Raw genomic sequence first — 17,072 nt, forward strand, 5'->3', positions numbered from 1 at the left:
CTTGAGCCAGGGTTTCTTAGGATCCCTTTTGACTGTGTATAGGGACAGGTGTGTGCATGCCATTCCTGCATGTGAAGTTCAGAGGAAAACTTTTTGGAATCATTTCTTTGCTTCCATCTTAACATGAATTCAAAGAAACAACCTTAGGTTGTCAAACTTAATGGCAATCACTCTCACTAACTGAGCCATCTAATTATCTCCTCATTGTTGTTTTTGCCACTGTGCATGCCTGCATAACTGGGCCTGGCACTTCTATTGATTCTCTTTCTCTATGTCCCAGAACACTAGGGTTAGCGATACACAAGCTTCATGGCTTTATATAGGTTATGGGAATTCACAATGTAGGTTTCATGCTTGTTAGGAAAGCACTTTATGAGAGTTTTCTTCTTCTTCTTCTTCTTCTTCTTCTTCTTCTTCTTCTTCTTCTTCTTCTTCTTCTTCTTCTTCTGTTTCTTCTCCTGCACCTTCTGCTTCTCCTTTTCATTCTCCTTCTTTTCCCTTTTCTTTTGCTTCTTCCACTTCTGCTTCTTCTGATTCGATGATTCTGCTTCTCCTTCTTCCTCTTTTTTTCTTCTTCCTCATTATTACTACTATCATTTTTTTAATGTTTTAATTTTAATTTATTTGTTTTTTTTGTTATTTTTAAAACAGGATTTCTTTTTGTAGTTCTGGCTGTCCTAGAATTAACTATGTAGACCAGGCTGGCTTTGAACTCAGAGATCCACCTGCTTCTGACTCCTGAGTACTGGATGAAAGTCCTGTACCACCACTCCCCAGTGCTAATTCTTTTTTTATTACATTTTTATTCTTATTTGTTATTTTAAGAAAGGGTATCTCTGTGTAGCCGTGGATTGCCTGAAAATCACTCTGTAGACCAGGCTGGCCTGCATCTCACAGGAATCTGCCTCCTAATGTTGGGTTAAAGGTGTGTAAGATGATGACCCAGGTATTTTTTTATACATAATATATTTTTAAGATTTATTTATTTTTATGCACACTGGCATGTTGAAGGTCTAGCCAACTGTATTTTAAGGATGGTAAAGAAGCAGACCTCCTTTGTGGAGCTGACCTCCTTCTAGAAAGTAGTTGATGGGGCTGGTGAGATGCTCATCTTGGAAAAGTATGTGTTGCCAGGCCAGGTGACCTGAGAGAAAGGAGAGAACCAAGCTCTACAAGTATTCCTCTGACTTCCCACTGGAGCAGTGGCTTTTTTGTGTTCATATATGTCTGCATGTATACACACAGAAAGGCATAAACACATGCAGAAATAATTATGTAAAATAAATTAGAAAGTACTTGAATATTATGCTCTGACAAAAATTGAGTTGTTCTTCCTAGAGAAGGTGGGAAAAAGCAGGTAGACTCTAGCCTTCAGGTAACAAGATGATTGAACTTGTAGTTGACAATGTCCTAAATACACAGATTTTCTTTTCTGACAAAAGTTCCATGCAGGGTCATTTGTCAGTAGCTCATCTGTAGTGCACAAGCCAAACATGCACAGGGCCTTGGGTTCCATCTCCATCACAAAACCCAAAACTTAAACAAAACATCCAGTGGACAATAGGAAGATCAGACAGTAGCTGACCAGCACTTTCCACAATTCTTGAGGTAGGTGCCTCCTCATTCATTTTGGCCTATTGTAGCCACTTGACTGCCAGGCTTTGCAGCCAGAGAAAAAAGAGAACCTGACCTTTAAGAGAGTTCTCCACAGTGACTTGACACTTCTCTTTACCATCCCTTCAGCCAATCCTTATGTAGCCAGACCAGATCTGAGGAGGCTGGACAATGGTTCAACTTTGGGCGGCCTTGTGCCTAGCTAAAATTGGGGGTCTTGCTGTTAGCAAAGAGGCAATGTGACAGAAGGTGAGAAACAAGCATATCTCAGCCTATGGTGTCTGAAGATCTTTCTCCTTCTGGATGGGACAAAGTTCAGAATATACCTCTAGATCTATACCCCAGAAAACAAAGACAAGATGGAACTCAAATGCTTCATCTCAAGAAACTTTGGCTTTCTCACATATGTGAGGCCTGAGTTGTATGTGTGTGGGTGTATAAGTGATATTCAGATCACATTTGCAAGCCATCTCTGGTGGTTTGAGGTTATGGCCCTCATTGATACATGTGGTTAAATGCTTGGCTACATAGAATGGCACTATTGGAGGTGTGGCCTTGTTGGAGTAGGTGGGGCCTTGTTGTAAGCAGGTCATCACTGTGGAGGCAGTCTTTGAGAATATATCTTCTCCTTCTTCTTGTATTATGCACAGTACCTTTCTGCTGCCTCTGGATCAACACCATACAACCCTCAGCACTGTTTTTAGCATCATGTCTGCCTGGATACTGCCCAAACTTTGATAAGGAAAAAAATCTTCATCGAGTAAGTTTAGGGAGGAAACAAACAAACAAACAAACAAAAAAGCATTTACAGTGCTTAGAGCCAGAAGCAGAGGAGGAGAACATGAGTGTGCAAACCTGGGATATAAGATAGACAGTTGAATTTGTCTTTTTGCCATGTCAGATCTCAGAGTATATGTAGCAAGTGTTTCTTACAGGTGACCGTTTCATAATTTAGGGGATGGATCTGACTTCTGAGACTTGAGGTGAGTCAGAGAGTTAAGGTGTGGAGAAAGTAATCCTGTGGGTCCCAGACAGTTGCTGGCAAACCAGGCCTTGTAAAAGCTCAGCAGCCAGAGAACATGGCACAGCCTTTGGTTATACTATCTGCCATATGTCACCATCTTTTTCTAAGCTCACACTAAAAGGAAAAGGGCCATGTGTCGACACTCTGGACACCAGGTGAGACTTGGTTCAGGCCACACAAAAAAGTTATTACACTATTGACTGGGTTCATGTTAGTAGCTTGAAGGAGTCTGGGGTCAGCATGCTTTGGATGGCTTGCTAAATGCTACAACATGGGTAGATTAATCTGACTGTTTCTACTGGTGCTAGTATAGGTAGATAATAGTTTTACATCAGCCTTTTCCTGGAAAATTGTCCTTGGACAGAGTGAACTGAGGCCCCTCCTTTTCTCTCCCAGATAGCTAAACATTCTGAGTCTTGAAGGCATTCTGTCAGCCATACTCAAGGACCAGATTTGGGGCAGCCAAATTGCCATCTGAATGTACTTATCCAGCCTGCCCTGTAATTGCTGTAGAAGATGAATAGTGTTCCAGATGTGGGCTCTAACTCAAGGGGTAGAGTAGTTGCCTAGAATGTACAGTGCCCTAAATTCAATCATCTCTCTAGGAGATACAGGGTTTAAAAATTTTTAAAGTAAATCTGTCTAGGACTGTGGCTGACAAAATGGGTAGGTTCCATAGTCACTTTAAAGTCTTCCAAACATTAGACTCTCCACTGATCTCTCCATAGTCTCCAGCAGTTAACATGTATTTTCACTAAGGCAAACTTTGTTAGTGAAAGGAATCTATTCATTAAGAAATAAAGCATAGAATCATATACAGAGAATATAAATACAGATATGTGACTTATAAAACACCTGGATTGAGATGATTGCCTGGAGTTGGCTCAGCATGTCAAGGTACTTCCTGCAAGCCTACGGAACTGAGTTCCTTCCCTGAGACCCACATTAGAACAAACCTTCCACAAACACTTCTGTGATCTTCATGTGTGTGTGCATGTGCACCTATGAAACTATTGTAACTTGTAAATGTCACTCAAAAAACCATGGTGAAAACTCCTGCAGACTTTTGTGCCTTACTGGTAAACACTGAAATGGTGAGATATTTCATCTACACCCTGAAATCTGGCAGTGTTCTCACCAAGGCCATAGTGGGCATCACCACAACCATAAAGAACAGCAAGAGGTCCATGTACTGCACATTGCAGTCATCAAGGTGTGGCAAAAAGTCTTCACTCATAGAGAAGCTATCAGAAGAAGGGCCTGGATTAGGGGTCACTATTGAGAGCAAAGAGCACCTCCTTCATGACCATATTGCTAAATGATTGGGCAGGATTTTGCTTCAGCTCTCACACCCCAAACTCAGCCCATTAGGTTTCCTTGTGTTCTCTCATCAAATTGATTGTAAATGGTTCCAGTTCCTTGAACTGCATTTCTCCCTGACACAGACAGCATGCAAGCACTCCGAGGTTAACTGAATTCCTAGTAGTCACTGCTGCCAACATATTCATGAGCATTGTGTCTCCAGGTCTTATAAACACTGACACCCACCAGGAGCTTCCTGATATGTCCTTCTGGCCAAATAGCTCTGTGCACCATTCTTGACTTTGGCTTTTGATTGAGTCATTGTACTCCAAGGAGTAAGAATCACACCGTAGCTAGGTCTAGAATTTTTCCCTTCCTTAAACACATGTCAGAAGTTGGTCTGAAGCCAGGAGGGGAAATCTGCATCCATCCCTTCTGGAAGTTAGTGGAAGCCTTCTCAGAATTCTGATTTAGGCACTGTTGCCCCTGCTTTTGCACTTCCAGCCCCATCATGTTTTTTTTTTTTTTTTTGGTTGTTTTTTTTTTTAACCTGGTATTGATGACAGTTTCTTTTCTTTTTTTTTCCTTATTCATCAGTTTGTTTTTTTAGTTCTTTTTTAAATTTTTTTTATTTTTTTATTATTTTTTTTCTCAATGCAGTTTATTCAGGAACCTTGAACAATCATCGGACCCCGGGGAAAGCCAGCCCACAGCTTAAAATAGCCTCTGGGTAGCCAAACCCAGCGTGCCACGTGGGCAATGCAGATAGGTCCACATACATGGAAGCAAGCCAGATCCTCAGCCTTAGCCAAATGTGGAATTGTTCGTGACAGAGAGCACTCACCATTGGGAAGGTGGAAGGCGGAAACCAGCTCCATCTTTAAGGCATAGCATTCCGCAGCTCTCTACAGTTCCCCCTTTTTGTTTTAGACGCATCAGGCAAGAGTAGAGGTCTGATCTCTGATATTAGAAATAAGTTGGGACTTTGTACCGATATTCATTTAGGTGTCATCCACCCAAAGCGCATCAGACCTGACCGATACCTTTTTCTCAGAGGCGGGACCTGGGGCATCAACCCTCATGCAATCAGACATGCTCTTCTCTGGGTCAAAAGCAGCTGACCCTGAGTGCAGTACTTAGCCTCGCATCCTGAGCATAACATTTTAGCTTTTTATGGTAGCCAACCATACTTGGGGAGAATGTCCTGCTTCAATGGCTGTAAAGGCCTGAATGATCATGGTTGCATTACGCTGTTGTGAGACTCTAATCTTGCATATATACTACAGGCAAACCAAGGAGACCAACACCAGAAGGCCTGCTAACGCTCCCATGCCCGCCCATTCCTTCAGATGATTCATGGCTGCAGCAATCCATGATGATAATCCTGTGGCTAGTCCTGTGTCCACTCTGGTAGAATTTACTGTGACAATGGCCACTCTCAGCTGCTCCATCATAGTATCGAATTCTCCAGTCCAATTACCTAAAATATAGCTCGACAATTGTTTAGACAGATTTGCAGCACAGGAAAAATTCTCACGTTATATGCTAGTGACTCAAAGTCCAGCATATTTTCATTGACAGCCAAGTTGAGTGATTTGCCATAGGGTATCAATTTGCTCCTGCACGAGGTCAATCCTCTGATTGAACACTGTCAAGCTTCCTTTTAGTTGAGCATTAATTCCTTTTTGTACAACTAAGGCATGAGCTACATTGGCTAAATGATTATTCAGGGTCTGAGCAGTCTGCCCAGTATGACTCATGGCTAATGCCCCGGTGGTAGCTCCAACAGCCACCAATGAGATGGCAGTAACAATGATGGCTGTAGTTCCAAGATACCTTTTCTGTCTGAAGAGAGTTATAGCGTGAGGGGCATCAATGGGCACAGGCACCCAGCAAGGCATGCGAGTAAGCAGGGCATACCTAAATTTACTAGCATTCCAGCATTGGGCAAAAAAGCAAGTATCATTACCACAATTACTTGGCTCTATCTGGCTAATAATGAATAAAAATGGAGGATATAAACAAACAGGTGTGGGCTTATAAGAAATATTATGAGAAGCCTTAACCCCCTCGTTGGAACATCCTGCATCAGTTCTAGAACTAGCAGTGGTGGTGTCCGAGGTCTGAGTAGGTTCAGGAGACCATTGCCCCCAGGGGTGAGACGTGCTCCATGCCAATTGACTAACTCCATGTTTTCCTCCACTTTTGAAAGTCATTTAAGGTTCTTAAATTATTTTTTCCCTTTTTTTTAAAAATTTTTCATCAATTACACTTTATTCATTCTGCATCCCCCCATAAGCCCCTCCCTCCTCCCCTCCCGATCCTACCTTCCCTCCTCCCTCTGCATGTATGCCACTCCCCAAGTCCACTGTTAGGGGAGGTTCTCCTCTCCTTTCTGATCTTAGTCTATCAGTTCACATCAAAAGTGGCTGCATTGTCCTCTACTATGGTCTGGTAAGGCTGCTCCCCGCCAGGGGGAGGTGATCAAAGAGCAGGCCAATCAGATTATGTCAGAGGCAGTCCCTCTTCACATTACTATGTAACCCAATTGGACTCTGAACTGCCCTGGGCTACATCTGTGCAGGGGTTCTGGATTATCTCTATGAATAGTCCTTGGTTGGAGTATGAGTCTCTGGGAAGTTCCCTGTGTTCAAATTTTCTTGTTCTGTTGCTCTCCTTGTGGAGACCCTGTCCTCTCCAGCTCTTACTATTTCCCAGTTCTTACCTAAAATTCCATTCACTCTGCCCAACAGTTGCCCATCAGGCTCAGCATCTGCTTTGATAGTCTGTAGGGCAGAGGCTTTCAGAGGCCCTCTGTGGTAGGTTCCTAGGTTGTTTCCTGTTTTCTTCTTCTGATGTCCATCCTCTTTGCCTTTCCGGATGGGGATTGGACATTTTAGTTAGGGTCCTCTCTCTTGCTTAGTTTCTTTAGATGCACGGGTTTTAGTGGGTTTGTCCTATGTTGTATGTCTATATGAGTGAGTATATACCATGTGTGTCTTTTTGCTTCTGGGACAACTCACTCAGGATGGTCCTTTCCAGATCCCACCATTTACCTGCAAATTTTATGATTTCCTTATTTTTCATTGCTGAGTAATACTCTATTGTATAGATGTACCACAGTTTCAAATCTCTGAAGAAAGAATTAGAAGAAGATATGAGAAGATGGAAAGATCTCCCATGCTCATGGCTTGGCAAGATTAACATAGTAAAAATGGCCATCTTACCAAAAGCAATCTACAGATTCAATGCAATACCCATCAAATTACCAACACAATTCTTTACAGACCTGGAAAGAAAAATTCTAAACTTCATATGGAATAACAAGAAACCCAGAATTGCTAAAACAATCCTCTACAATAAAAGATCTTCTGGAGGTATCTCCATCCCTGATCTTAAGTTGTACTATAGAGCAACAGTTTTAAAAACTGCATGGTACTGGCATAGAAACAGAATGGTGGATCAATGGAACCGAACAGAGGACCCAGAAATAAACCCACACACTTATGGACACCTGATCTTTGACAAAGATGCCAAAACCATTCAATGGAAAAAAGATAGCATCTTCAACAAATGGTGCTGGTCCAACTGGATGTCTACATGTAGAAAAATAAAAATAGATCCATACTTATCACCCTGCACAAAACTGAAAAGCTTCTGTAAGGCAAAGGACATCATCATTCAGACAAAGTGGCAACCTGCAGAGTGAAAAAGAATTTTACTGATTCCACATTCAATAGAGAACTAATATACAAAGTACATAATGAAGTCAATAATAGATAAAAAAAAACATGTAATACAAATTTTTAAAACGGAGTACAGATCTAAACAGAGAATTCTCAATAAAAGAAACTCAAATGGCTCAGACACATGTATAGAAATGTTCTACATCCTTAGTCATCAGGGAAATCAAAACTACTTTGAGATTTCTTTTGAAACCTATCACCATGGCTAAGATTAATAGCACAACTCATGCTGGCAAGAAATGGTAACACACACCCATTGCTGGTGGGAAGGCAATACTTTACAGCTTCTATGGGAATCAATGTGGTGGTTTCTCAGGAAGATAGGAAACAAATATACAGTGAAATCCAGCTATACCACTCTGGGGCATATACCTAAACAAAGTATGCTTCACCTTACCACAAGGATACTTGCACAGCTATGCTCATTGCTGCTTTATTCACAATAACCATCAATTGTTTAGCGGTGGGTCTCGGAATCTGTTCCCAACAGTTCCTGGGTGAAGCCTCTCTGATGACAGTTATTCTAGGCTCCTGCCTTCAAGTCGAGCAGAATAGTGTCAGGGGAGGGCTCCCTCTCATGACATGAGTCTCAAGCTGGACCATTTGTTGGTTGGATCCTTTGCCAAATTCTGCTCCATTAACCCTGCACATCATGTAAGTAAGCAGGACAAACTGCAGGTTGTAGCTTGGCCGGTATTCCAATCCCTCCATTGGAAATCTTACTTGGTTTCAGGAGATGGACAGTTCAGGTGTCATATTTCCCATTGCCAGGAGTCATAGCTAGGGTCACCCTCATAGATTTATATTGAGTTTCCATTGGGTTTCTAGCTTATCCCAGAGATGCCCCCCCCCATTCCATTGCCTCTCCCAGTATTCTCTCCCTGTATCCTTCCCAACCTGATCCCTCCTGTTCTGCTCTCCACTGCTCTTCCACCCATTGCCTTCCCTCTATCTGGCCATGATGTCTAATATATCTCCCCTTCTCCATGAAATTCAAGCACCTCCCCTTGGGCCTTTCTTATTACTTAGCTTCTTTAGGTCTGTGGGTTGTAACATGGTTATCCTGTACTGTATGACTAATATTCACTTATAAGTGAGTACATAATACTCTTTTTGGGCCTAGGTTACCTCACCCAGGACGAGTTTTTATAGTTCCATCTATTTCCATTTGCCCACAAATTTCATGATGTAATTTTTTTAACAGCTGAGTAATACTGCATTGTGCCACACTTTCTCTATCCATTGTTTAGTTGAGGGATTTCTAGCTTGTTTTCAGTTTCTGGCTATTACAAATAAAGTTTTTATAAGCATAGTTAAGCAAGTGTTTTGTGATAGGATGGAGCATCTTTTGGGTAGATGCTCAGGAATGGTATATTTGGGTTATGGGGTAGATCAATTTCTAATTCTCTGAGAAACCACCATACTTACTTCCAAAGCGGCTATACAAGTTTGCACTCCAACCGCAATTGAAGAGTGTTCCCCCTTGCTCCAAATCCTTGCCAAATGTGCTGTCACTTGAGTTTTTGACCTTAGCCATTATGAAGGGTATAATATGGAATCTCAGAGTAGCTTTGATTTGCATTTCTATGATAGTTAGGGATATTGAACATTTATTCAAGTGTTTCTCAGCCATTTGAAATTCCTCTGTTAAGAATTCTGTATATAGATCTGTGCCCCGTTTTTTAATGGATTATTTTGTTTGGTGATGTCCAGATTCTTCACCAACTCCACATCTGACAGAGGATTAATTTCCAAGACATATCAAGAACTCAAGAATCTGCTTAATCCTCATTCATATTCTTGAGTTCTTTATATATTTTGGAAATTTTCCCTCTGTCAGATATGGAGTTGGTGAAAATCTTTTCCCATTCTGTGGCCTGATGTTTTGTTCTATTGGCAGTGTCCTTTGCTTTACAGATACTTTTAAGTTTCATTAGGTCCCATTTATTAATTGTTGATCTTAATGCCTGAGTAATTGGTGTTCTGATCAGGAAGTTGTCTCCTGTGCCAATGTGTTCAAGATTGTTTCTCACTTTCTCTTTTCTCTGAGTCAGTTGGTTTTTCTTAAAGTTTTAAAATCACAGCATATTATGGAATTTTGATAAATGTTATCATATTAGAATATTAGGACAATATTAGCATAAAAGAAGAACAATGTTAAGAGAGCATTATTTTGTGAGATTCTGGGTTAATATAAGCTGTGACTGACTTTGGCCAGCAAAGCGATCTTACCAATTTCTTTTTAGAATCTCTAACTGAAGGTTTTGATACTGTCGAAAGAATGAACATGCTCTGATTCAATGTTCTCTCTTTTGCCTTGCATTCACAATAATTGCTATTACTCACAAGTCATGGAGGTGGATAGTGAGTAAATTCAACAAATAGATAAGCAGTGGTATGATTTTAATTAAAGAGATTGAATTTGAGAAGAAGTGAAAGGTACATGGGAGAAATTAGATAGAGGAAGGAGAGAAGGAAAAGATTTGAATGCAGCACTCATATATGAATTCCAAAAATATAAATAAAAAATTAAAATAAGACTGTGTGTTGAGTCACAAACTCATAGTAGCTGTGGTTGCCATTCCAAGACTTGCAGGAAAATAAGACAATCAACATTACAGCATAGAAGCTGGAGGTGTTTCTGAAACCCTCTTCTAACTGAGAAGTTTTGAACAGTGATGGCTTCTAGAGGAGAGAGACAGTCAGTTTTCCCTAGAAGTGTGGCCCTTGTGCATTTACCATCATGCAGAAGATGGCTCCAAAGTCATCAATATATGAGCACCAGAAATAGGACTTAGAGACTAACAAAAAAAAAAAAAAACAAAAAACAAAAACAAAAAACAGTGTTGGGAAAGAGTGTTAAAGGTAGAGGATAGACATGAGAGAAGTTATAAGGAAAAATCTGAGGGTATTTCTCATTAACACCTTTCTAAACTTGTCTGAGCCTATGTATCAAATTAGAATTCTTTGTCTATAGAGTTTTGCCTTACATAGTCAATCAGAGATATGCTTATACTGTTTAGTTGCACAGAACTATCCACTATGCTGAAATCATGCCAATAGCAGATTGCTATGCAGCACTCTACACACATTTTCAGCCTTTTTCACTTTTTAATGTCTGTTGTGTCTGTGATAAACCTGCTCTGTACTGATTGTTATAAAGCTTCAGTAACATCAAAGTATCTAGTTTTCAAGCAGCATTAGGGCTTTGCTTACATGATGAAAGGATCTGCTCCAGGAATTGATGTTCTTCATAATCTCTTGGGCTTTTTTAAAAAAAGGAATCTGTCTATGTTCTATGTGAGTCAAAAAAAAAAAAAAAAAAAAAAACAACTAACAAGAATTGAGTAAGTTTTAATATAACAAACAATTATGGCCATAATTTAAATCTAGTCCTTCCTCTCAACACCCATGCTCAGATGCCTACATCATGTCAAGTTTTCCATGGGGTTCTGGTTGGATGCATGCTTGGGTAAAGGAAATATTTGTTAATGAGGAACCATCAGACTAAGACACTAAAACTCATTATTAACTATTTTATTGAGCATAAAAGCACTAAACGTCACGCCATTGAGTCTGCTAAATTTTAGCCATATCCTTTCTCATCTAAATGGGGTTTTTGATCCTTTAACCTAATTATTCATTCAGTCACTCATTTATTCATTCATGTATTCACTTTTTCTTCAAATCCTTTCTCCTGATTATTCAAATATTATCAAACAGTAACTAACTAACTGCATTCCTAAGAACTGTACCAATGACTATCTCATCATCTGCCCACTAGTCAAATATTTGTGTTCCTGAAAATCACACTATATTTGTTAAAGTATGTGTTGTTACTGGAGCCAAGATAATCTAGTCCAGAAAAACCTGGAATTACAGGAAAAGAAAAAAGAATATTAACAAGTGGATCCCAAAAAACGATGGGCAGAAAATCCGAATTTAATTCATCTCTTAGTTTTTGGAACTGTTTTATGTTTTAGTTATTAATAATATAGTATCATATGTTAAATTTTAGTTTACTGCATCTATTACATCTTGTGTTTATCTTCTGTAAAAGAGTATAATTGCAATGCTTTATTCTTCTGGGTTTTATTAAGGCACGTGGTTATTTAACAGCCCTATAAATACTAGAAAAATTAACCTCATGGTTCTGTTCCTGTTGTCATAGTGTCACTGTAAAATATGTACCATGACAAAGACAGTCTTTGTAGAATGCAATTTCTGTAAGCAAAGGTCACTAAGGCAAATAGTAATCCAAATAGTAGAGGTGTGAGCAGAATGGGAACGTTCATGATACAAGTAAAAAACAAATATTGGTATCTGTGAAAGAATCACTCTGGTAGAAATGATTAACCACAATACATGGCATCTTTCTCAGTTTCCAATCTCATCTGAGCACTGATCAAATGGTATCAGTAGTAGCAAAAGCAGAGAAACTTTACTTAAGGCAAACCTAATGCACTCAAATACATCCCCAGTCTAAATCACGGTTTCAATTGCATTTCATCGATGTATTTTATGTGTGCACTTGGGAAACAAACAAATTCAGTTGACTGTAAACAATCCTGTTTTCTTTCTTCTTTCTTTCTTTCTTTGGTTGCCTCAAACCAACATGTATGGAGGACAACATGTGTGATAACAAAGATTCAAAACAGTGCTGATATTTATGAGTATCCTCATTATGGGTTACTCATTTAACTGATTTCCTAAAGTTATTCTATAAACCCTAATACTGTAAACAAGCCACAGCATTTCCAGTTATCCATGAATACTTACTTATTACCCAATTCTAAATCCATATCCAAAGATGAATATAAAGCAAAATGCTCATGGGTACATATAACAATAAAAAGTTCTTCCAATCATGCATTTCTGGTATCTCTGAGTGAAGCTCCAAAATAACAACAAACTATTTGTTATTATACACAAAGATGTACAAAGTTCTTTCCAAGGATGAAGCTTAAAATATTTCATTTTTGCCCAATTCGTCATGACAAAAGATCTAATGAAGACACATGTGCTTATGTAACAGAACCATATTCCGTGCATTCAGAAATACTGGTACACACAACTTGACAGTGCCTTAGGACCTACCTCAGCCAAACTAGATGTAAGATTAAACATAGGATGATTTCTTGCATTCATTGATGGACATCATAAATTGCTATATAATGGAAAGTTCTAGTAACATGTCCATTAGATAACCTATGGCGAGAAGTATTGTTATAAAGCTTCAGTAACATCGAAGGATCTAGTTTTCAAGCAGCTAGGGCTTTGCTTATATGATGAAAGGATCTGCTCCAGGAATTGATGTTCTACATAACCTCTTTGGCTTTTTTTAAAAGGAATCTATCTATGTTCTTATCTATTGTGATTAATATCCATTTAATTAAATTCTTTTTTTACATAAAACCCAAGTTACAGCCATTGAAGCAGGACAGTTTCCCCAAGCATGGTTGGCTACCATAAAAAGCTAAAATGTTATGCTCAGGATGCGAGGCTAAGCACTGCACTCAGGGTCAGCTGCTTTTGACCCAGAGAAGAGCATGTCTGATTGCATGCGGGTTGATGCCCCAGGTCCCGCCTCTGAGAAAAAGGTATCGGACGGGTCTGATGCTCTTTGGGTGGATGACACCTAAATGAACATCAGTACAAAGTCCCAATTTATTTCTAATATCAGAGATCAGACCTCTACTCTTGCCTGATGCGTCTAAAACAAAAAGGGGGAACTGTAGAGAGCTGCGGAATGCTATGCCTTAAAGATGGAGCTGGTTTCCGCCTTCCACCTTCCCAATGGTGAGTGCTGTCTGTCACGAACAATTCCACATTTGGCTAAGGCTGAGGATCTGGCTTGCTTCCATGTATGTGGACCTATCTGCATTGCCCACGTGGCACGCTGGGTTTGGCTACCCAGAGGCTATTTAAGCTGTGGGCTGGCTTTCCCCAGGGTCAGATGATTGTTCAAGGTTCCTGAATAAACTGCATTGAAAAAAAAAGATATATAATGAGTAATTGTAAAATAAATAAATAAATAAATAATAAATAAATAAAAGCATGTTAATTATTTTTTATCAATTAAAAAAAACCCCAAGTGTTCTACAATATGGTACTGGACTCTGAATTCAACAGGATCACTTGTGCAGTGATCACATGTGCAGTGATCCATTGAATGTAAAATACTATAAGTAAAATTATATGAGTCAGCACTTGGTATCACAAAAAACTAATATGAAAAGAGCAAAGTGAAAGTAGAACTAGAAAAAGCAACGATCATGCCTCTTCTTTTGTTTTAAATGCTTGTTTTATAAAACGCATTCCATTCTTTAAATAACAATCAAGTTACTTAATAGTTTGAGTAATCTTTTCCAACAACACAAGGAAAAAATGTTTGTACAATTCAATAAATGACATAATTGCAATCATATGAAAGAGAAACATTTATTTTAAAGTCATCTTAATTTTTAAACAAAGAAGAAAAGAAACAGCAAAGAACAAAAATAATTGAAAGAATATTAAATTTTATTAAATGTATTCTGCTTATTACTATTGTAGTAAGAATTTAAATGTTTTACATGTTTAATGACTATCTTTAAAATTAAATAAATTCTATTTTCAGAATTTTTAGAAAGAATACAAAATTACTGCCGGTGCTGTCATTTTACTTTGTTTTCAGAAAAAGAACATTTCTAAGCAGTGCAGAAACCTATCCAGGTTTCAGAAAGTGACTCCTCAGCTCTGACATGGCTGCTTTTACCTCTTTGTTTCTCAAGTGTAGATAATTGGGTTTAAAAGGGTGCAAAGATTCTGTAGAACACAGCAAGGACTTTGTCAATTGAATAGCCACTAAAGGGCCACACATAGATGAAGAATAGTGTGACTACAGTGATGTAAGCAGTTAGGGTGGACCTGGCCTCGGCCATGCTAGTGGAGGAGCAATTCCTAACAGTAATGAGAATCACAGCATAGGAGATAACCAAGAGGAGAAATGAACTCATGGAGAGAAAGCCACTGTCTGCAACAGTAAGCTGACAACATAAGTATCTATGCAAGCTAGCTTGGTCACCACTGGGAGATCACAGAAAAAACTGCCTACCTGGTTAGGACCACAAAATGGCAAGTTAATTGTGAATGCCAACTGGCTAGTTGTATGGACAAAACCTATAAACCAGGAAATGAGGACCAGAATGATACACACATGGTGACTCATGATTGTCATGTAGTGGAGGGGCTTACTTATTGCAATATAACAATCATAGGCCATGGACACTAGAAGTACCATCTCACCATCAGCAAAGACATGAACAAAGAAAATCTGAACCACGAAAGCTTTGAAAGATACCATTTTTCGTTCAACCAGAAAGTCAGCAAGTATTTTAGGGGTAGCAAAAGAGACCACACATAAATCTATAAAAGACAGGTTTGCAAGCAGACCTGCTTAATAGGGGTATTAAGTCAGGAGTCTGAAGTCACTGTGAGAATGATGAGGAAGTTGCCCAGCACTATTGCAAGGTACAGCAGTGAAAATATGAGAAAAAGGAAAGGTTGGATCTCCTTTGAGCTAGACAGAGTGAGCAGCACAAACTTTGTCACCTGAGAGTAATTTGTTTCCTTCATTGACTTTGGAAGAGATTTGTCTTCAGTTATCTGAATAGAAACAGAATAAAAATCAGTTAAATGAGTTTGACTTGCTTTCTCATTTACAGTTCAAATTTTGAAGATTATTCTTTTTATGTTTCTAACATGGAGTTTCTTGGGTTATTAAAAGTTATATAACTAATGTGATAAAATGTTCTATGAATCTAGACATATAAAGTTTGAAATCATACAAAGCTAATACATGTTTTTAGAAACCCATGGGTAATTGTCTTTGAACAGGAGAGAAGGACAAAAAGGGCTCTGAGTCCTGCTAGATGTGTTGCCTATTTGACTGATGATAGTGTTCACTTTGTGAAAATTTACTGCTTGTTTGCCCTTGTGTCAACATGTTGTATGTTTATGAAGTTTATAACCACAGAGAGAGATAGCTCTGGATTTGTGTAACTCAAGTAATCTATAAGACGGACCCTCACCCTGAGTCACCATAAATTATCTCCAACTCTCTGATTACAAATTGTTAAAGTAAAATACAGAATCCTGGGAAAATTGTAAGATACAAGATCACAGAACCTTTCTTCCTGTCACTCAGCTCCTCATGAAATTTTTTCTTCTGAAGAAATCTGATTAACTGGTTCCTGTCAACTAAGCAGGGAGGTGCTAACCTTATTTAAACACAACCACTGGTATTAATAATGACAGAAACTTTATTGGGACACACATATTAATCTGAAGAGCCTCAGGAATAATTATGTTTAGAAAGAGTGATTATATATTATAGGGATTTACACTAGGAGAATGTTTTTCTTTCCTACACAATTAGCATGTCCTATTTTATCTCAACTTATTTATCTTCTTTATACCTATTTAAGTGATCTATGACTTGCAAACATGTATAGAAATAAGAAAATTAAAAACCAATCTACAAAGGAACATTTGATAATCATTCACATATGAATCAGGTTTTCAAAGATGGCTTTTGTTATTTCTAGCCTCTGGCAACTGTGAATATCAATGTCTCTTTAGGTTATAAGTGCTTGATTCCTCATCTTTGTTTAAGTTTCACTTGGTGAATATAAGGCAATACGTGATGAGTAATCTTAACTATCTTCCAGAAGCAAACTCAAGGAAAAACTTTTACATTTTATGTCCTCAACTTATGAGAACCCAGCAAGAAACTATTGTGTTTTTACTGCTTATGCCATCAAAACAAGTGCACCAAGATATTCAGAAAAAGTGCCAACTTTTAGACTCCTGTCACAGGAATATTTACAGGCAAGAAAAGAAAATAATGCTAGGAGGAACAAAAGGCTGAGACATTATATATGCTGCGGGAGGCAGAGTCTGTGGGAAAGAGTCAGAAGCCTGACAGCAGCGTTCATGAGCAGAGAATTTTAAACTGAATCCAACTCGGTTTTGTTAGTGGATCACAGCAGACACTGGCCTCCGATGGCTCCTCAGAGTCCCCTGGGAAGTAGAGTGCTTCCACTGGCAGGGGCTTCTGGGACTCTTGAAAGACAATGAAAAACTGGAAAAATCTAGAACTAAGTTTCCTACTGTCTGAAATAGCAGCTACATTTCTCATATAAATGCTTTCTAATATCCTAGTTTTTAAGCATAAACATTCTGACCCTTTCAAGGCTCAGTGCATTGCACTGGAATAGAGCATTTGGATTAATATCTGCTTCCATAAAGATTATAGAATCATATTATTTATTCTTTGATCATTCAGAGAAGTTAATAAATCAATGGCCTTCTTTGTCTTGCCCTTTATATTTTAGATGGAAAGT

The 17,072-nt window shown here is 38.8% G+C and overlaps 1 pseudogene; it reads right to left on the reverse strand.

Annotated features, from left to right (window-relative positions):
• Nucleotides 1–14,373: 14,373 nt before the first annotated feature.
• Nucleotides 14,374–15,303, reverse strand: LOC110561531 (olfactory receptor 4K15-like; annotated as a pseudogene).
• Nucleotides 15,304–17,072: the final 1,769 nt, after the last annotated feature.

Source organism: Meriones unguiculatus, chromosome 9 (genome assembly GCF_030254825.1).
Source record: "Meriones unguiculatus strain TT.TT164.6M chromosome 9, Bangor_MerUng_6.1, whole genome shotgun sequence".
Classification (NCBI taxonomy): Eukaryota; Metazoa; Chordata; class Mammalia; order Rodentia; family Muridae; genus Meriones; species Meriones unguiculatus.